The sequence below is a fragment of the Giraffa tippelskirchi genome, chromosome 10, assembly GCF_054371585.1.
Source record: "Giraffa tippelskirchi isolate mGirTip1 chromosome 10, T2T-mGirTip1v1.2.pri, whole genome shotgun sequence".
NCBI classification, from domain to species: Eukaryota; Metazoa; Chordata; class Mammalia; order Artiodactyla; family Giraffidae; genus Giraffa; species Giraffa tippelskirchi.
The window spans coordinates 106883430-106902603 of NC_137284.1; the positions used below are offsets into that span (position 1 = coordinate 106883430).

At 38.7% G+C, this 19174-nt stretch overlaps 1 long non-coding RNA gene across 1 annotated transcript in view; it reads right to left on the reverse strand.

Annotated features, from left to right (window-relative positions):
* Window positions 1–2086: 2086 nt before the first annotated feature.
* LOC145523620 (uncharacterized) overlaps window positions 2087–19174 on the reverse strand; it is a 169983-nt gene continuing 152895 nt past the window's right edge. The window contains exon 9 of the long non-coding RNA XR_014066784.1: window positions 2087–2563. This is a non-coding gene — a long non-coding RNA (uncharacterized LOC145523620). The remainder of the gene's footprint in view (window positions 2564–19174) is intronic.

A 19174-nucleotide genomic window follows, 5' to 3' on the forward strand; every position in this document is an offset into this window, starting at 1 on the left:
TTTCTGTATTTATCACGTTACCTAATATGTTGTGTTGGCAATGCTTCATCTGGAAACCAAAGGAAATATAGATGACAATTAAATTAAGCACTCAAACTTCTAAATTTGTTTCAGGGACTATTAAAAGATCGTTAAATCTTTTTGTTGTTGTTTTAATGTAAATGCAATATATCTGCATGTTAAAAATAAAAAATCCAACAGGGACTTCCCTGGCAGTCCAGTGGTTATGATTTCACCTTCTAATGCAGGGGGTGCAGGTTTGATCCCTGGTGGAGACCTAAGATCCCACATGCCTTGTAGCCAAAGGACCAAAACATAAAACAGAAGCAATATTGTAACAAATTCAATAAAGACTTTTAAAACAAATAAACATTTAAAAACCCAACATTTAAGAATGGTACCAACTGAAGGGTAAAAGTCTCCTTCTTTCTCTTTGCCTTCCCACCCTCCTCTCTAGACATTCCCTTTGAAATCACACACTATGTAAAAACTGCACTAAATAGTAATCAAAATCAAACAAAATCAAACAATCAAAAAGCGCCATTGCTAAGTGATATTCAAAAAGACCCAGAAGAATGAAAACTTTACTCTCTATCCCCTTGTCTGATGACTGACTAATAAGCAGCATCATCCTTAGACTAGGATGAGAAAAGACCATGACTCTGAGCTCCAAACTTTTGAAGAGCCTCCTCTTGCCTTCCTGTCAGGAACAAAAATACACCAGTAATGTCTACAAGGGAGGCATCCATCAGGTTTTAGCAAATTTGCTGCAAAGGAAGAGTGATATATCATAATTGTTCAAAGAAGCAAATTAATTCTAAGAGCTTTTGAAGGAAACGATTGCTATTTACGTTTCATCTTCATGGAGAACCCGCATGTGCATCTGGGAAGATTTTATAAAGGATCCAAATAATAAGCTTTTCAAACACAAGTGAGGACAAAATCACAGCTTCAAGGATGACAGAAAATCACACAGTTCTTTTCTTCCCCTCTAATTTCTGTAATTTTCTTAATTTAATAATTCAACAGGTTGTTGTGGGCCTACCATCTTGTTAGATACTGGTAAGAGCTCTGGAGATGTAAATATTACACACTCCCTGATGTCCTACATAATTATAATTTAAGTGAAGTTGACAGACTTGGAAAAAATAATGATGAATTTATATTTTAAGTGCTATTAAAGAGGTATGCATTAAGGAGTGTTACAAGAACTAAAAATAATTCTATAGGGGATTAGAGATAGAAACGAGATGTAAGCAAGAAGAGGAAGGAGACTACAGAAGAGAAGAGTGACATTTAAGGAATGAAGATGGTCAAGAGAGACTGAGTGGTCTAATCTCACATTGAACCCTCACTCGATTGGTCCCTTTAGAACAGAGCCATCTTCCCCAAAGAATGGTCCCTTACATTGGTCATGTGCAAATTGATACAACTTTAGATAAAGCTGACTTACTCAGAAAAGTATTCCCTTTGTCATTCTCATTGAAACTTTCTGATTAAATCAAGGAGAAAGTCTGTAACTGGTATCCTTTTTAATACTTTCTAAAAGACGCTTACTCCTTGGAAGGAAGGTTATGACCAACCTAGATAGCATATTGAAAAGCAGAGACATTACTTTGCCAACAAAAGCCCGTCTAGTCAAAGCTATGGTTTTTCCAGTGATCATGTATGGATGTGAGAGTTGGATGGTGAAGAAAGCTGAGCGCCGCAGAATTGATGCTTTTGAACTGTGGTGTTGGAGAAGACTCTTGAGAGTCCCTTGGACTGCAAGGAGATCCAATCAATCCATCCTAAAAGAGATCAATCCTGGGTGTTCATTGGAAGGTCTGATGTTGAAGCTGAAACTCCAATACTTTGGCCACCTCATGCTGGGTAGGATTGGGGGCGGGAGGAGAAGGGGATGACAGAGGATGAGATGGTTGGATGGCATCACCGACTCGATGGACGTAGGTTTGGGTAGACTCCGAGAGTTGGTGATGGACAGAGAGGCCTGGCGTGCTGCAATTCATGGGGTCGCAAAGAGTCGGACACGACTGAGCAACTGAACTGAATAGAGCCTGGTGAGCTATAGTCCATGGGGTCGCAAAGGGTTGGTCATGACTGAGTGACTAACAACTTTTTACCTGAAAATATTCTAGATTGCCGTGTAAGTAAATCTCAATATAATCTCAATGTACCATAGAGAACCAATTATAAACACCATTATTTATTCTTTCAACAAAATTTTGTACATTTCAAGGCACTAGAGAAGGAAGCTATCACATCACATGTTACCGTATGAAGTTCTAAGATTTGGCCCTTTAGATGCCTCAAAAATAGCTTAAGACCAAAAGTTAGGAATATTCCTTGATTTCTTACCTTCTCTCCGCAAATCCACCTTCCTATAAAATCTATGTGAAAGTCCAATCAGCTGCATTTCCAAAATATATACCAAATGTCTGCATGTCTCTTCATTTCAGTTGTTGTTACCTTAACCGTAGCCACTGCTGGCTTTCTGCTGCACTCTGAAGAGTCTTCCAACTGGTTTACGTGTTTCCACTCTTGTCTCTCTATATTCCATTACCTGCTCAGGGAGATATGAATAGAAACATCAAAGACAACATAAATGCCCTTCAGCCAAAGGATGCATAAATTGCAGTATTTTAATATAAGAGAATACTAAACAATTGTTAAAAATAAATGAATAAGAAGAACCCTATGTGAATGAGCAAATCTCAGAAAAATATAACAGAGGGGAAAAAGAGCAAGTCATAGAATGGATACAGTAGGTACCATGTTTGAAAATATGCAAGCCAATTACACATTAAGTTTTTAAAAAAACCAAGGCAGTGTTATACATATTGTTTATGGATACGTACGAGTGTGTGTGTGTGTGTCTGTGTGTGTGTGTGGTAAAAGTGCAAAACATGCATGAGAATTGTAAACATAAAATTCAGAATAGGAGTTACCTTTAAAGAGAGAGGGGTTTAGGTTCAAAAAGGGGGGGATTTCAACAGAGTCTAATTTCTTTTTTTTTTTTTTTTTAGAGTCTAATTTCTTGAGATATTCATTCTCCTGTTATCCATACATTCTCGGATACCTGAAATATTTTATAATTAAAAATAGATCAAGGTCACATGAAATTCTCCAGTGACTTTTCACGGTTCTTTAAATGAAATTTTAACCTCTTACCAAGGTACAACAACAGGTCCTGTACAATCTGGCCCCTTACTGCCTTCCCAACCACCTCTCTTCGCATCTCCCTATCAAGCACCACGTTTTGACCTCACTAAATTCGCTTCCTTGAAGAAGTCAAAGTTTGTTCTGACCTCAGGACCTTTGGCACTATCTTTGCCTCTACCCTTAGAACATTCTCCATTTGGCTTCTCTTTATTCAAGTCTCTGCTCAAGCAAACCTCTGTCTGACCATCCTACTTAAAATAGTCCCCACCTATTTTGTTTTTCTCTACACATCACCCTTTCATTCCCTTAACAGTACTCATTACCCTTCACAGTCTCTTGTTTATATATTTATTGAATGACTTCTGCTGGAATGTAAGCTCCTTCTCTGTCTTTCTTACTGCTAGATCCCTGACAACTACAACAGTGCCTCATGCAAAGGAAGCACTTGATAAATTTTTGTTGAATGAGCAAATTCATTCTTATTCTGAATAACCAGACAAATCTCCCTAGCTTTCTGTTTGTAAAGTAATAGAGCCTAGAAACTACTTTTTTGTTTGTTTCTTTTTCAGCTGTTATAGGGTTTCTTTAATACAATTTGCATCAAAGGGTAATAAATCAAAATTTGTATTTTGATGATAGGCATTGGTATCAGCTCCTTTTCATTGTTCCTAATGTTGACTGTAAGCTTGGGTGATGTAGTAAGTCCATATGTACTTTGATGTACTGTCATGTACCAACTGTTGAGTAATGATGCTTTCTTTATCTTATATTTTCTCTACAATGCTAACCTGGAAATATATGTTGAAACCATCAGTTCCTTCCTAGAATGGAAGAGCAATCTCAAGGGCATTTTGCCATGTTTCTATTTGTCATAAGTAGAATTAGGAATAATTATTAATATTGTAGAATGTTTTTAAAACACGCACTCCTTAGTGAATTCAACTTCGGCCTTTTATAAACAACGGATATTCTTTTGTCAGGAGTGTCCCCTTGTTTAGCACTGATTTCTCTAAGGAGTGTCTCTGCCCTGTGGAGGCTGCACTGAGATAACACAGTCTTGGGATGGATAGCTCACTTGATTAATTTTCCTCTGGAAGCTACTTCAAATCTTCAATTTTCTAGAAAGATTTTTTTTTTTTGCATTTGAAATCTGTGCTGCACAATTCTTGACTTCATCACTTAATTCAACAGTAATTCAAAAAGTCTTCCAAGGTTGATAAGTTTAATCTTTGGGTTAAAAATAAACATATATGCTTTTCTTCTTTCTGGCTAGGTCTAGTTCTCCAGCCAAGAAGCAGAGCATATGTCTTAAATTAGAGAATCTTATCAGGCTCAGAAGATGTATTCCCGTTTCCTGTTCATACCACGCTTACATGCTGTGGAGCTAAATTATAATCATAGCTGCTATGCTATTTTTAAAATGCAGTTTCAGTTTGTGCTCCTGGCTCCCTTTTAGAACCATGACCATACTGCCAGTTTCTCCTCACAGGAGCTATTTTAGAGTATTTATGTGGCTGAAATAAGAAATATGCTAACATCCTTCTGGAAACCAATAAATCTTGCTACCTTGTTGGGAAGTTGAGTTGATAAGTGAGATGTACAAAAAGTTTCTTTGAAACTTGAATAAGGGGATTTGATGTCTAAGTTGCATTTACTTGTTTAACGGGGTGGGGGGGGGAGTTGATCTGACATGCTAATGAGAAAACAACTATCTTGCTTTAGAATTATACAAACACCTCAGTATATCCTTAAAACTAAATAAAAGCAGAGATTTGGCATTTATCTGTTACCTAGTTAAACTGGGGGAAAAAAGTACCTTGCAAAGTGGAGTCTGCTTATTTATTGTTGGTGGGAGTTGATATTGGCCAGTTTTTGTTGGCTTGTTTGAAATATGACTTGCTGCTTACAACTACTAAATTAGCTAGATAATTCTGTATTGTGTATGTTCAACCATATCCTATTATTGGTTTTCATATGTAAAAGTTTAGACGAGTCCTCCTCCTAGTTTCATAATTCAATTTAGAGATTGAGTGCTCAAAGGGGAGAGAGAGGAGATTAGGAAAGAGACTTGCATTTTAATTTGTTTCCATTTGACAGCGATGTTTATCATTTAGAGTATAAACGGGCACAGATTAAGGATGGGTCAGCAAGTCACAAAATAAATCTCTTTCAACTGTATCCCTGGAGAAGAGTTCCTGAAGTAGTTCTTCATATGTTACAATTCTAACGTTCCTCATCAGAGCCCTAATTTTGGCATCAAGACATTGGATCATTTGCGTTCAAACATCTGTTGTTTCTGGATGGCTTTAAAATTCCATTGCAAGTTCAAAAATGCTCAAATTGCAAAGCATGTCCTTATGAGAAGTATCTACTTGGTGGATGTTTGCCCTTCTCTCTCACGAATCTTCCAGGAACACTTCATTTAGGCCTATAATTTCTGCTCTGTTTCTCTATGCGTAGCAGTAACATGAAGTGTTTCTTTTTCTCAGATCCCAGTTTCAAAGATTCAGCTTTGGGCATGGAATTTCTTTCCTTACTAAGTTTATTCTTTATGTGTTTGGAATGCACTGGAATGTATGTAAATACTTTTCAAAGTCAGAACTTGCTGTTTTCTTTCACTCTTGTACTTGCCATTGCCTGACTACTCCATACCAATTTCTGTAGAACTTTGCAAGTTCTAGCAAGATTTTTTTGGAGAAAGATAATTGCAATCAGATAAAGGGCAAATGTAGTATGAACTTCTTTTTCAGAGAAATGGTTGCATTATAACTTTCTTTTTTTTTTTTTTTAAATCATTCTTTGAAACATCCCATCTAAGAGATAGGACTGCAAGTGGAAAATGAACTAGAAGAATAAATGTTCTCTGAATAAATTTTCAACTGAAAAAACTGAATTTTTGATGAACATGTATTGAAGAGGGTCAAGTTCTTACAGCTCTCTCACCAAGCTACTGAACTCCCTAGCTCTGTGTTCTTCCAAAACGTTTGAGAACATTTTAAAGTCAGAATGGATAGGCATTTACAAAAAGTAGGATTTTGGTGGGGGCCAAACTACTCCATTGCCAATTTGACTGGTGTTTAAGATCATTCAAAAACTGTTAAGAGTTTAGGCAACCCTTAAATAATGAGTCTTGGCATTGATTTCCTACATTCAGTCCTGGATCTAAAGAAAACAATTTGAGACATATTTTCTTTCATATACAAACTTTGTGTTTTCTCTTTCAACTCGGTAATGGTCATAAATTAATACAGAGTGTACCATCTTAAGAACTACAGTGTATTAAGTAAATGATTTATAGTAAAACAAAATAAACCATGGAAAGGTCTCAGCCCAAGGACCCTTCAGTGTTAGTGGTTAATTCTCCAATTCTCAGCCTCTGTACTCTTCCCATAGTAGCAGCCACCCCTCCAGTATCACTGGTTGACTACCATGTGGGTCATTAACTCTATTCTTTCCTTGGCCCCTTGACTTCTTTATCTCCAGATGCACAAAACAAGTTTTAAATCCAGCCTGGCCATTGACTTTCTGGACTTTTACCCTCTCAGTCTTAGCTCTGCTTTTCCACAGAAGTAATTGTGATGTTTGGAAGGCTGCCCATCTCAGAGTATGCTCTATGGTTTCCTCTTTTCTCCAAACTCTTAAAAAAAAAAAAAGAACATCACACACAACTTAAGGATTTTCTCTCTTTAAAGAAATCATGACTACTCCTTATCCATTGCCCTGAGATGGTAATATTAGGTTGCGTTCTATCCTTTATTGTTATCCTTGCGAACATTTAAAAATCTTTGCCACTGGGTTCCAAGTTCCATGCTGGGCTGTTTTCATCTCTGTCAAGGATAGTCTAGCCCCCGCCACTGAGAGCAGAAGGGTTGAGACACGAGGATGTGACCTGAGGCACACCTGTATGGGAGAGGTCTCTGTAAGACATGCCACTGCTGCTTGGATAATCTTTTGATGTTCATAATTTCTGGAGCATGAAGAGGGTCTCTACAGGAGAACCCAAGCAAATCTCTGACGCAAATTATTTATATTGATAACCCAGGTTCATACAAGCTAGTTGACAAAATCTAAGTGGCAGCCATTTCTAAACACTGCTTCTAAAGTTAATAATTGCTGTTTTCAAATCCCAGTGACAAAATGCATGCACAGCCCCAGCCCAGGCAGCGTCTGTGAGTCTGGGGTGTGCTCAGCAGCTGGGCAGTGACCTGAGGCAGTGACCTGGTGGCTGGAATTGTAGACACCCTGCTGGGCCTGTGAATCTGGGCCTGGCAGGGCTCTCTGGCAATGAAACTTTTCTAGATCATGGACCCTTTGGAGAATGTGAAGAAAGCTATTTATCATATGTGGCAGGAGAGAAAGAGAGAGAGAAAAGAGAGAGGAGAGAGAGAGAACAAACAGACAGATACAGAAATTGAGAAAAAAGGGACAGAAGAGAAGGAAGAGAGGATTCAAAAAGCCAGCATGGGGGCAAGAACCAGAGAGAGGCAGTAAGATGCCAGGCTCTAGATTCAAACAGATTTGGTTTTAAATCTTCATTTTCAAACTGTGTGATTTTGGGCAAGTTACTTAACTTCTCCATCTTGGTTTCTGTATCTATAAAAAGGAGCAAAAAAGAACACCTATCTCAGATTTTTGTGAGGATCAAATGAGATAATGCATTTAAAAGCATGTAGCCCAGTGAATGGACTGCTTTAAAACTTCCTCACTTCATACTGTGCTGAAGACTCTTCCTCATATATGGTATTTGTGTTTATTTATTTACTTAGGTATCTGTTTATTACTAAAGGGTATCACTAGAATCTAATGTATATGGTCCTGTATAACATCTGGAGAGATTCTCATTGCTGTTTTTGCAGGGACAGTGGAAAATAAATGATGCTAGTGGGCTTTTAAAGGGGATGACTGTACCATTTTTAAAAATACCAATTCAATGGTTCAAATGCCTAAATTGGAGTCACAAGGCTTCTATTCATTCATTCTTTCACTTGAGCAGGGTTCACTAGGGCCAAGCCAAGTGTCAGGTTAGGTAGGCCTCGGAATGTACGGGGTGGATGGGGGTCTATAGTGGGGAAATAAACAGAGGCTCTGTCCTGACTGAGTCCAAAGATTTTCCTCCTTGCCCTACCCCTCTGATGGGCAGGAGAAAGTTTCTCCAATTGTACCAGAAGGCAATGCTAGGCCTTCCCAAGTTGTTATACAGTCAGAGGGGAAAGAGAGAGAAAGGAACCTCAAAGTAGATGATAGGCTTCATTTCTGCTCCCTCTGTCCCCATTTTCACATCGTTCTCTTCTGACTCTGACTCACTGACTCATGCTGGCCAGAGCACCTTACACTTCAGTTCTCACATCTGTAAAATGGAATGATGTTAATTTCCTTCCTTAAAAATAGTTACAACTTGAAAAATTAATAAGTTATACTTGGAAAGCATTTTAACCTCACAACTGAAAAGGAGAAAAGTTCAAGGTATAGTTTATATATTCATTGCATTTAATAAAATATTTCCTTGCAGATGATGTTCTTCAAGATAGGCATGGATAATTTCAATTTAATAATTCAACCCAGGGACTTTGCTGGTGGTCCAGTGGCTAAGACTCTGCACTCCCAATGCTAGGGGCCCAGGTTGAATCCCTGGTCAGGAAACTAGATCCCACATGCCACAACTAAGAGTCTGCATGCCACAACTAAGACCTGGCACAGCCAAATGAATAAATATTTTTTAAAAACTAAAAAAATTCAATCCAACTATATTTATTGAACACTAATTACAAAATCCCTGGGTTGGGAAGATCCCCTGGAGAAGAAAATGGCAACCCACCCCAGTACTCTTGCCAGGAAAATCTCATGGACAGAGTAGACTGGTGGACTACGATCCATGTGGTTGCACAGTCAGACACGACTAAAGTGTCTGAGCATGCATTACAAAAAGATAGAAAAATAATTAAGATTCTATCTTTGCCCCTCAGTTGGTAAATTGAACTACTTTCTGATTTTACTTGGGTACTCCCAAAGGGACCTATTTATCCAATTGCATATTAAAAATTACCTTCATGACTAATTGGATCCTTACCTATTCTTCCATGTACACCCCACAAAGAGGTTAGAAAGAAATTCGATACTTAGCACCTGATGATTTTAATCTATTAAAGGCTTCTGAAAACAAAGTACATACAAGAGGAAGGGTGTTTATTTATTCTATTTGCTAGCTAATAAGCAGGATGAAACAGAAGAGGGAGAAAGGAATGTGCATGGAGGACTGTCTGTCCACAGTTGAAGAGCTACTGTCATCAACAACAACTCAGTAATTTCTCACATTCTTTCTTCTCCTTGTCTATAGGCTTACCCCAGCTTTTGCTGGGATTTGAAGTCTATTCTATTATTTAAAGATTGAAATCAGGATATGAGAAGAACATGGGGCATCATGTTTACTTTCAGCCTCAGTCTGTGATAGGATTTTAACTGTTTAACTAAAGATAGTCTCCAGTTTGATTTCCCCAGCATACTCCAACATTTCACTAGCATACTCCCAATCTCCATGTAAGGTTACAAACCTATTTTAGCTGGATCCATTTTCCTCTGGGCAGATAAAGCTAAGATTGAAATATCAGAAGCAGTTAAACCAATCATTATGTATAAACCTCAGCCCGTTTATATAATGCAATCCTTCTGGTAGTAATGACACAAAAGATGCAAATAAAGAAGATTGCAAGCCTATCAAAGTCCCAAATCATTCGTGGCAACAGGGCCACAGAACCTCTCCCTCTTTGGGAGTAAAATAGTTGCTCCAATTGTATACAAATGTATATAGTCTCTTTAGGAGGTAATTATAAATATCATGCTAGGAAGCTGAAACACAAAAAGATTGAGTACTGTCATCTAGAAGGTCATCCCACAAATCTCAGAAACAGCAGTAAGTGTCCAGGCCTGGAATCCTTTATCCAGGCCATGAGATAGCACAGCCCATGTGAAAAAAGGACTGGCTAGTTTTCCAGCAAAACATGGTATTTTATTTCACCATAGTAGACTGCTGGGAAATCTCTGGAGGCCCTGGCAGCTGCGTCTTGTCTTTAATATGAAGCCTGGGGGGAAAAGAAAGGGAGAGAGACTCATAATTCACAAGAGGCGCAGCCATAAGAAAGCCATTCTGAGCAACTGAATCAGACACAGAGGGGGAGCTACTATTCCATTCCACAGTCAAGAATGCTTTTTGTCTTTCCTTCTCTCCTTATCGGCTGTGTCCTCATGAAAAGATCATTTATGGATGGTGGAATGAGTGCATCAGAGCCAGCTTCTGTTCTTTCCTTCTCTTCCCCCATTGCTGTGGTTCTGTAAAACAGCTCCTTTGTTAAAGACTGAAACAGCATATGCAGCTCAGATATTATGGTAAATAATTGGGGAGGGAGTATTTTATCTTAAATTGGTCTAACACCATTTTTGTGTTGAAAGTAGTTCTATTGCTGATCCAAATATTCTAGAAAGTTGAGAGGCCTATAGCAAAGTAGTATTTTACATGTATCTTTAAAATGATGCAAAGTATGGGAAGAACTAATAATGTCAATTAAGTAATAGTAGAATAAATGGTCACAAAATGGCTTATGGGCTGGAAAGAATTGGGAGTGGGGGCTTGTTGAAGAGGTAATAGAAAGTGTTAGATAAAGTAAGAGTAAAGGCATAGGGCTGAGCATGGACTTATGAGTTGAGTGTAAAAAGTGAGTGTAAAAAAAGATTTATTTATTAGTTACATAGAATTAGAATTATTAACAGAAGGAAAAGGTGCTTAGGTTCTGAAGAAACTAAAAGTAAGTGTAATGTTTTAGACTGTTTCAATAATCAATTAGTTGCTATCCATGTTTATATTTGTGAAAAAATGTTTTAGACATAGATGACAAAAGGATTTATGATTTATATTTTATAATCCCACTAGTCACAGAATAATGATGCAGAACATTCTGGTGCATTTTCTTTCAAAAACTCTTTTTTTCAAACTTTAGATTCCCCAGAGGCAGATCGTGATATTAGAATTCAAGTGCAAGTAGTTTATTTAGGAGGTGATTCCAGAAAACACCATTAGGGGAGTGAAAGTAGTAAGATGGAAGGAAAAGAAGCCAAAAAAGGGGTATGTTCTCCGATGAATCACTTTGAGTGCAGTCATGCTGGGGAACTCAGAGTTGTTTCACTGAGGAATGAGGAAGCTAGAGTATTCATCCTCTAACTCCTGTCAGTTGAGAGTCGATATGGGGCGGGGGGGGGTGGGGTGGCATTTGCTCTCCAAATGAGCCTCTCTGGGCCAGAAAAAGAATCCTAAGCAGAGAGTTGCAACTATTTGCAACCAAGAGCCCTCAATGTGTAGTGGAGAAATCGGTGCTACATAAATAACCAGAAATTACATTTTTATTTGTAAAAATAGCTTTCCATGTATTAGGTATTACACTACATATTTTACTTGCATTAATTCATCTATTTCTCATAGAAGTACTATAAGGTAGGTGCTACTCTTATCCCCCGAGGCTTAGATACTGGGATTAAAGGCTCTAGAAGAAAATATGAGAGTCATACTCCCACAGATAAATACCTGAAGTCAAAGAGATGATAGACTTTCTGAAAGAGTTTTAATGACAACCTTATTCCCCGAGCTCCTCCCTCCTGCACATTTTCTCCTCTTTATACCAACAAAGAGCTTTTTTCTTTGCAACTGTAAAAGTCTCTGTCTCTGAAAATAACATTTATTTGAAAACAAAACCTTGAAACACAAAGGATCTTTAATGGATACCTGTCAATTGTGTCTACTCAGCATCTCCTCCCCTATCTTCTTCCAGTACTATATATTATTTCATTTGGGAGAAATGATCCACCCCTTCTTGTAGCTTTAATGGGTTGCCAAACCAGTCTTTAACCTGGTGAACCTGAGATCCAGACTTGACCAACATAGTTCCATCTACTTGGCCACAGGGATTGGCTAGAAATGTGTTTATGCATCAAGCTGAGCCAATTAGGGTCTTTCCCTGGGACTTTATATCAGGCTTGGGGAAAGGAGGTTGTTATCACTAGACTGAAATGATATAACCAGTAATGGTCTGAATCATGCTCTTCTTCTTCCCCACAGCAAGGTAGAGCAAGCCCATCCGTAGTAAGAGATAATGTAAACAGAACAGAGAGGTGAAGCGAGTGGACAGAGAAAGAGAGAGAAACAGAGACAGAGCTATAACTGCATTGCTAAGTCTCTGTGATCCTTTGAGGTCCACTCCTCCTGGACTTCCTATGGCATGAACCAAATAAAAATAAACTGATAAATGGTAATCTTACTCCTTCCTTCCATCTTTCCTTTTTTCTTTCATCCTTGTTTACTTACTTGTCTGTTTATAGCTGGTTTGACTTGGGCTTCTGTTTCTTTTTTAAAAAAAATTATTTATGTATTTATTTCTTTATTTTTGGCTGTGCTGGGTCTTTTTTTTACTGTGTGGGCTCTCTCTAGTTGCAGAGAGTGGGGACTGCTCTCTAGCTGTGGTATGCATGTTTCTCATTGTGGTGGTCTGTCTTGTTGGGGGAGCACTGGGTTTAGCGCATGCAGGCCCCACTAGAGCATAGACTCAGTAGTTGTGGCGCCCGGATTTAGTAGCTCCGTGGCATGTGGGATCTTCCTGGATCAGGGATCAAACCAGTGTCTCCTGCACTGGCAGGCAGATTCTTTACCACTGAGTCACCGGGGAAGCCTGGGTTTCTGTTTCTTGCAACCAGATTGTTAACTAATTCAGGATCAAGTGCATTCTGACCATGAAGGATGTTTGTGGCCCTTAAGTTACATATTGGTGTAAGAGAGCAAGGGATGAAGAGAATCGAATTATGAGAGGACAGGCATGACCTTCTTTCATCCTTCATACCTTAATTTGCCTCCAAAATTCTCAGGTCAATTTCAACTCTCTGAGGCATGAAGGAGGCCTCTGCCTTCAGGAAATATTGAATTGCAATAGCAGCATGAAGCCTGGTTTCCTATTGACTGCTGTCTTTGCCTGCAGCTACTAATGGCCTTCATCAGTAGAAAGCTAACCAATCGGACCCTCTGAGTTTTCCTTCCTACTCTTGAAACTCAAGGACATGGAGAACTGTTTTATGGGGCACACACTGATGGTTCTGTGAGTTCTAACCATGGCTTAAGCAGACTTTGACTTGTGTGATCCTCTAGAGAGTTAGTAGATCTAAGATCTCAACATGCTTTTAAATAATCTGGAAGCTTTGACATACTTGAAAGAATAGTTGACATTTACTAAGCATTTACTATATGAAGGCAATGTACACTTGGGTTTCCTGTAGGCTACTGTAATGTAATCCTCACCGAATCCATCAAAGTAGGGATTATTAGCCTCTTTAATGGAGGAAGAAACTGAAATTCAAAGAGGTTAACAGTCAACAGCGCCACATCCAGGCCTGTAAGACTGAAAACTTCCCCTTACCCCTCCACATACTCTAGTTCCGGATTAAATGGCTAATAGTCTCCCTTGCTGATAGAGTTTTAGGTTTAGCACATTCACTTTTGGATACACAACAAAGCTAGAAATTTAATCCTAAACTCCCAAGCACAACTTTTAGAAAGGCTCTCTGACGCTTTGCCATTGGTTTAGTCAGCGGTCCTTAAACTGGGTTTGGAGACCCCCTACTGGGTGGATTTTTGTACCAACTCAGCTAAACTGCAACTAGGGCACCCAGCACTCTCTTGCCTACATAGCCCCGGCTTAGCATGGGCTTTAAGAGACAGGTTGCGTGAACTGGGATGTGATGCAGTGGAGCAGCAGCTTGGTTTGTTTCGCACATGGAAGGCTGCTGCAGGCACAGGAGCTGTAGCAGTTGATTCATGCTGTGGCTGACCTGCTGGCTCGTGATGGTTTGGAAGAGAAGCCAGGCCTCCAACTTCTCCAACCTCCCCAACTCCTGGACCAGATATGTGTTTAGCTCCCTGATGAAGGACACCAGCTTCTCCTAGAGATTACCACATCATGAAAACTGGTGGCTCAGAGGCCCTTGCTTTCCTCATTTCACAGTTTTCTTTCCCAAATGCTTTCTCTGAGGATTTCAGGCTTTAGCACCAAACACAGAAGCAAAAGGCTCACATAAGCTGTGTAACCAGGTCCCCCAACTGTGTGATATTACATCCCTATAATAAATCCCATATTAAATATATATATTTCCGAATGTTCTGCTTTTCTAATTGAACCTTGATTAGTTCCTTACATCTGGGATAGGGGAAGAATTCGAGGCTACAGTTTTAAGGGAATCAATTTCCAGATCTTCAACCTCCTAATTCTTTCATAAATATAATCTGCTAAGAATAAGCCAGTTTGGTTTTCCAGGAAGAAGATGCTGAGAGTTCAGAGTACAAATGTTCTACAAGGAAGTAGCACTCATGAAAGAAAAAAGGAGAAAGCAGGATTGGGCAGCTGGAGTCACCAGACTATAATAAGGATCCCACAACACCTCTGTCAGATAGTTGGGGAGCTCCAGAGACGAGACTGCCTCTTCAAAGTATTCCTGTAGGGTTGAAATAGCCAGGCCCCTGTGCAGCAGCCTTGCTCGTTGGTGGGGGTCATCTCCAGAGAGTATGACCTCCACTGAGAAACTGAGGAATCTCAGCTAGACACATTCCTCCTAGTTAGGCAGCAAGTTTTTTCCTAGAGGGATATCTGAGCAGCACATTTCCACATCTGTCACCTTACTCAACCCAAATCTTACAATAGGGTACTGCCCTGGGCTATGAAAACCTTTTAGGACCAAGGAGGGAATACACTGAAATACTGATTTAGATACCAGTTCATCAATCCATTGGTATCATGAAAGAGGGATCATTCTAGATCAGTATTTCTCAAACTTTTTTTCATTATTGTTCATCCCCCTACTCCCTAAGGCCTTTTTAGACACTTTTTCCTGTCTCTCCACCATCCAATATTATAGTCATGCTGTGTATATGTTTATGACTATATGTACTGTGCTTTGTACATAAAAAGAGTCACAGTTTTTTAATCTCTAAAGAACCAGTTTTCACTCCCTTGTGGACAACATCACCCCTGTGTAGAATGTATGTTCTAGATTAAAAGAGACTTAAGGGATATAGCAACCAGATGCAATATACACCCAAGATTGAATCCTGGATTGAATAAACCATCCCATAAAAGGCATTTGGGGGACATGTGAGAAATTTTAACATGGACAGGCTATTTTCGTTAAGTGCTACAGTGCTATTTTGGCTGTGTAGGAAAACATTCATTTTTTGTAGATACATATAAAAGTAAAAATCAAGAAAGAAATATTGGTTTGGTAATAACACATTTGTTTGTTATTAATCAAGCTTCCTTACATGCATGGAGCCTCCCTCCTTTGACTGTCTTACTCGTATTTCTGTTATGAGTGAAGTTGGCATTAGAAGTAGAATAACTGGGGAACCTCTGTGGGGAAGCTCTAGATTTGGAACAGCTGAACAGTGAAAGTTAGTGATGCTGATTCTCTTAAAGTTAACTGGAATGTCTTGCAAGACAAGCAAATTTTTTGGATTTGGATAGAACTGGTTTATAAAATTTTTATATGACCTCCTTGATATGAGGTATTTTATTCTTTGGGAAGTTACAACCTATTTTACCAAATAGTGTCATGAAATATTTATCTTAATTACAATTTATCATCATCTTATCCTTTGATGAAAAATTTTCAATGACAACTTAAAATATGTGAGGAGGTACATAGTCTTAAAAATTCTTTTAGGGGTTACGTAAGCAACATATTTAAAGATTCCTGGGCTAAGAAAATACACTTCAAGTAAAGGAGGCCCTGCTTTTTTCCTTTCTAGGAGCCAGTGGGTAATTATAGGCACACAAGACACCTGATTAGGATTCCAGACTAATGGCAGCCCTTTGCTTTTGTGGCTAGGAATCAAGTTTATTTCAATAAAGTAATTTTCCCCCTCTTTTCTCAATTTAAAACCCACAGTGACAGATTCCACTGTCACATAGCCACAGGCACATGAGTGGTCTTTATACAAGGATCTTACATAAGGGTACAATTGCCTCCTGCAACTTTTCTCCCCAAACTGTATAAACCCCACTCAGTTTTCAGAGACACCCTTTCCCCAATCCTGCTTGTTGGTGGGTGAAAGGGAAATTACTCCAAATAGCAAAGAGATCACTTTGGTTATTTCCAATCAGTGGTGAGATTGAAAAGTCAAATGCGAGGGGTTGTATGTTTTTTCAGACAGGATGAATCACTGGCATGCTGCTTTTTGAAGGGTGTCTAAATCATTTCACATAGCACACTTTTAAACAAAAGCCCTCCCATAAGGCTGAAGCATCTGGCATGATATATGTTCTTCCAGATTTCTCAAGAGTCTGAGCTTCCCAAGGCACGCTGCGCCCCACCTTTCAGGTTTTTTCCCTACTTAATTTTCTGGCATGTCTCCCTGTCAGGTCCTGCATATCATTCTCATTACTGCTGACTTTGAATCTCTAGTTTTGGCCTAAGTTTGGAAAATTCCAAAGAGTAATGTCCTACCAGCTTTTAGGCCAGCAGTAAAATTCTAACAAGATCTGTTTGTTGCTCACAGAGTCGGTGACTCTTGGAAGATGATTACAATCAGCTGTCAGGATTTAGATGAGCTACAACCCCTGAAAAATCTCAAGCCTTCACCTCTCTCTCTTGACTCCAGGCCTGCATTTCCGACTGTTTTCTGAGCATGATCTTCTTGAAAACCCATGATGGCGTCAAACTCAAGATGTCTATGCTGGAACTGCTATCCTTTCCCTTTAATGTTTTCTGCAGGGGTTGCTCTACCAGGTTAAGCTTCCTATAGTGCTGTTTGGATTCTGTCACAGCCTCTAGGATAAAAGGCTCCAGTGGTTCACCATTGTCTACAAGATAAAATACAGATTCTTTTCCTGGTATTCAAAGTCCTGATACTCCAGTTGGACTACTTCATTTTATATTGCCCAAGCAAGCTGTCTACTTAAGTCTATCAGGTTTTTGGTCAAATGTTCCCACATTCTGGAATGTTCTATTCTTTTCTATTTATTTTTCCTACAAATATTCATGTTGCTCTTCTAATTTAACCCAGATTACTGCATGGCATTCCCCTTATTTCCTTGAAGTCTCTGCTCAAATGTCACCACATGAGTAAGGCTTTTCTTTAACACTCTTTAATACTAATATTACAAAAAGTCACCCCTGACCATCTCCCACTCTTCCTTTCCCTATCCTTTCCACTTTATTTATTTTTCTCCACAGGACTTATCACCATGTTATTTATTCCTGTATTGTTTATCTGCCTCCAAGGGGACAGAGATTTTCATTAGTTCTGTCCATTGGTGGAGTGTTAGCAACTAGAAAACAACCTGGCACACAACAGGAATATGATAAATATTTATGAATTAAATAAGTGAATGAATAAACTCTGAAAATACTTAAGAGCATTTAGAATGAGTCTGGCACTCTCCCGGGTTCTGGAGAGGTGTGGTTCTTTTAGAAATACACAGTCATGGGGAGAAAAATGTGAAGTTAAAAAATGGAAGTATTTATCAAGTTCAAGTGGAGCATGTAGATGTAAGAAAGAGAAAAGAATTACAGTATTAATATTGAGCTCCTACTATGTGTCAGGTACATTCACATTCTGGTCTCATTTAAGTTTCACAAAGATGCAATCCAATAGGTTTTATTATTTCTAATTTTGTGGGTAAGAAAACTGAAGCTAAGTAATTTCTTCCAAAGTTTTTTGCTAATAGGTAGTTAAAATCAGAAGGAATTTAAAACCATGCAAAAATCTTCTCATGCAAAGGTCTTCTCATGCAAAAATCAGTATGCTTTGCACTATATTAGGTTGCCTCTCAAGTTATTAGGGAATGAATATATTTAACTTACCCTGTGGAAGGCACCATGAAGTAGGTGCTATTTGCGTGGCGAATGAGAAGTTCATCAAAACAGACAAAAAAATGGCAGGATAGCTACCCTCTGTGTAAACTTCCCAGCTCACCACAGCCCACAGGTTCTTTCCATTCTGACCTCTCATTCCCTTCTGTAATACTAATTCATTAAATAAACATCTGACTATCTGCTATGTGCCAAGTAATGTTCTCTGCTCTGATGCTACAGTAGCGAATAAAACAAAATTCCTGTTTCCATGGAGATTTCATTCTCTAAATATTTTGTGTAATATTGGGAGAAAGCAGGACATTTCAAATTTAGGGAATTCAGATTAGTGTTATGGCTTCATTATAACTAGCAGAGGATCTTAGAGAAGTCATTTAAACTTTCTGAATCTCAGCGTCTATATTTGGAATAGGAATAACTACCCATCTCACCAAAATATGATGTTGTAAGAATTGAATGGGATGAAAATACTTTGAACCATGAAGCACTGGATAATTCTGTCTTATTAAATGTAATATGCCATTGATTTTAAGAAACACCATTATTTTACGTACTATTAAGAAATTTAAAAAATGACATTCCATTGACTGTAAGTCCCATGCCAATCTCAGAGATGTCAAAATGTGGGAAAAAATTATACATCTCAGAATTGTTGAAATATGGTATAAGAAAGCTGGTATTGTCATTCTAGTATGTAGCTACATATGCTCTATTATGTAGCATACAGTTCAGAGAGGAATGGATTCAGCAAGATATAATGGAGTAGATCAATAAAACAAATGATAGAGTATTTCTTAGAGATTCTTGAGTCTATTTTTGTACATTATTTCTTCTTGGATAAAATAATTGCAGCCTTTTTCTATGTTGTAGAATTTTGGAGCTCCAACAACCTATTTTCCTTTGAATAATGCCACCATTCTGGTCCCAGAGCACTGTTTATGCATGCTAAGTCACTTCAGTCATGTCTAACTCTTTGTGACCCTATGGATTGTAGCCCACCAGGCTCCTCCATCCATGGGGATTCTCTAGGCAAAAATACTGGAGTGGGTTGCCATGCCCTCCTCCAGGGGATCTTCCCAACCCAGGGATTGAACCTATGTCTCCTGTATTGGGAGGTGGG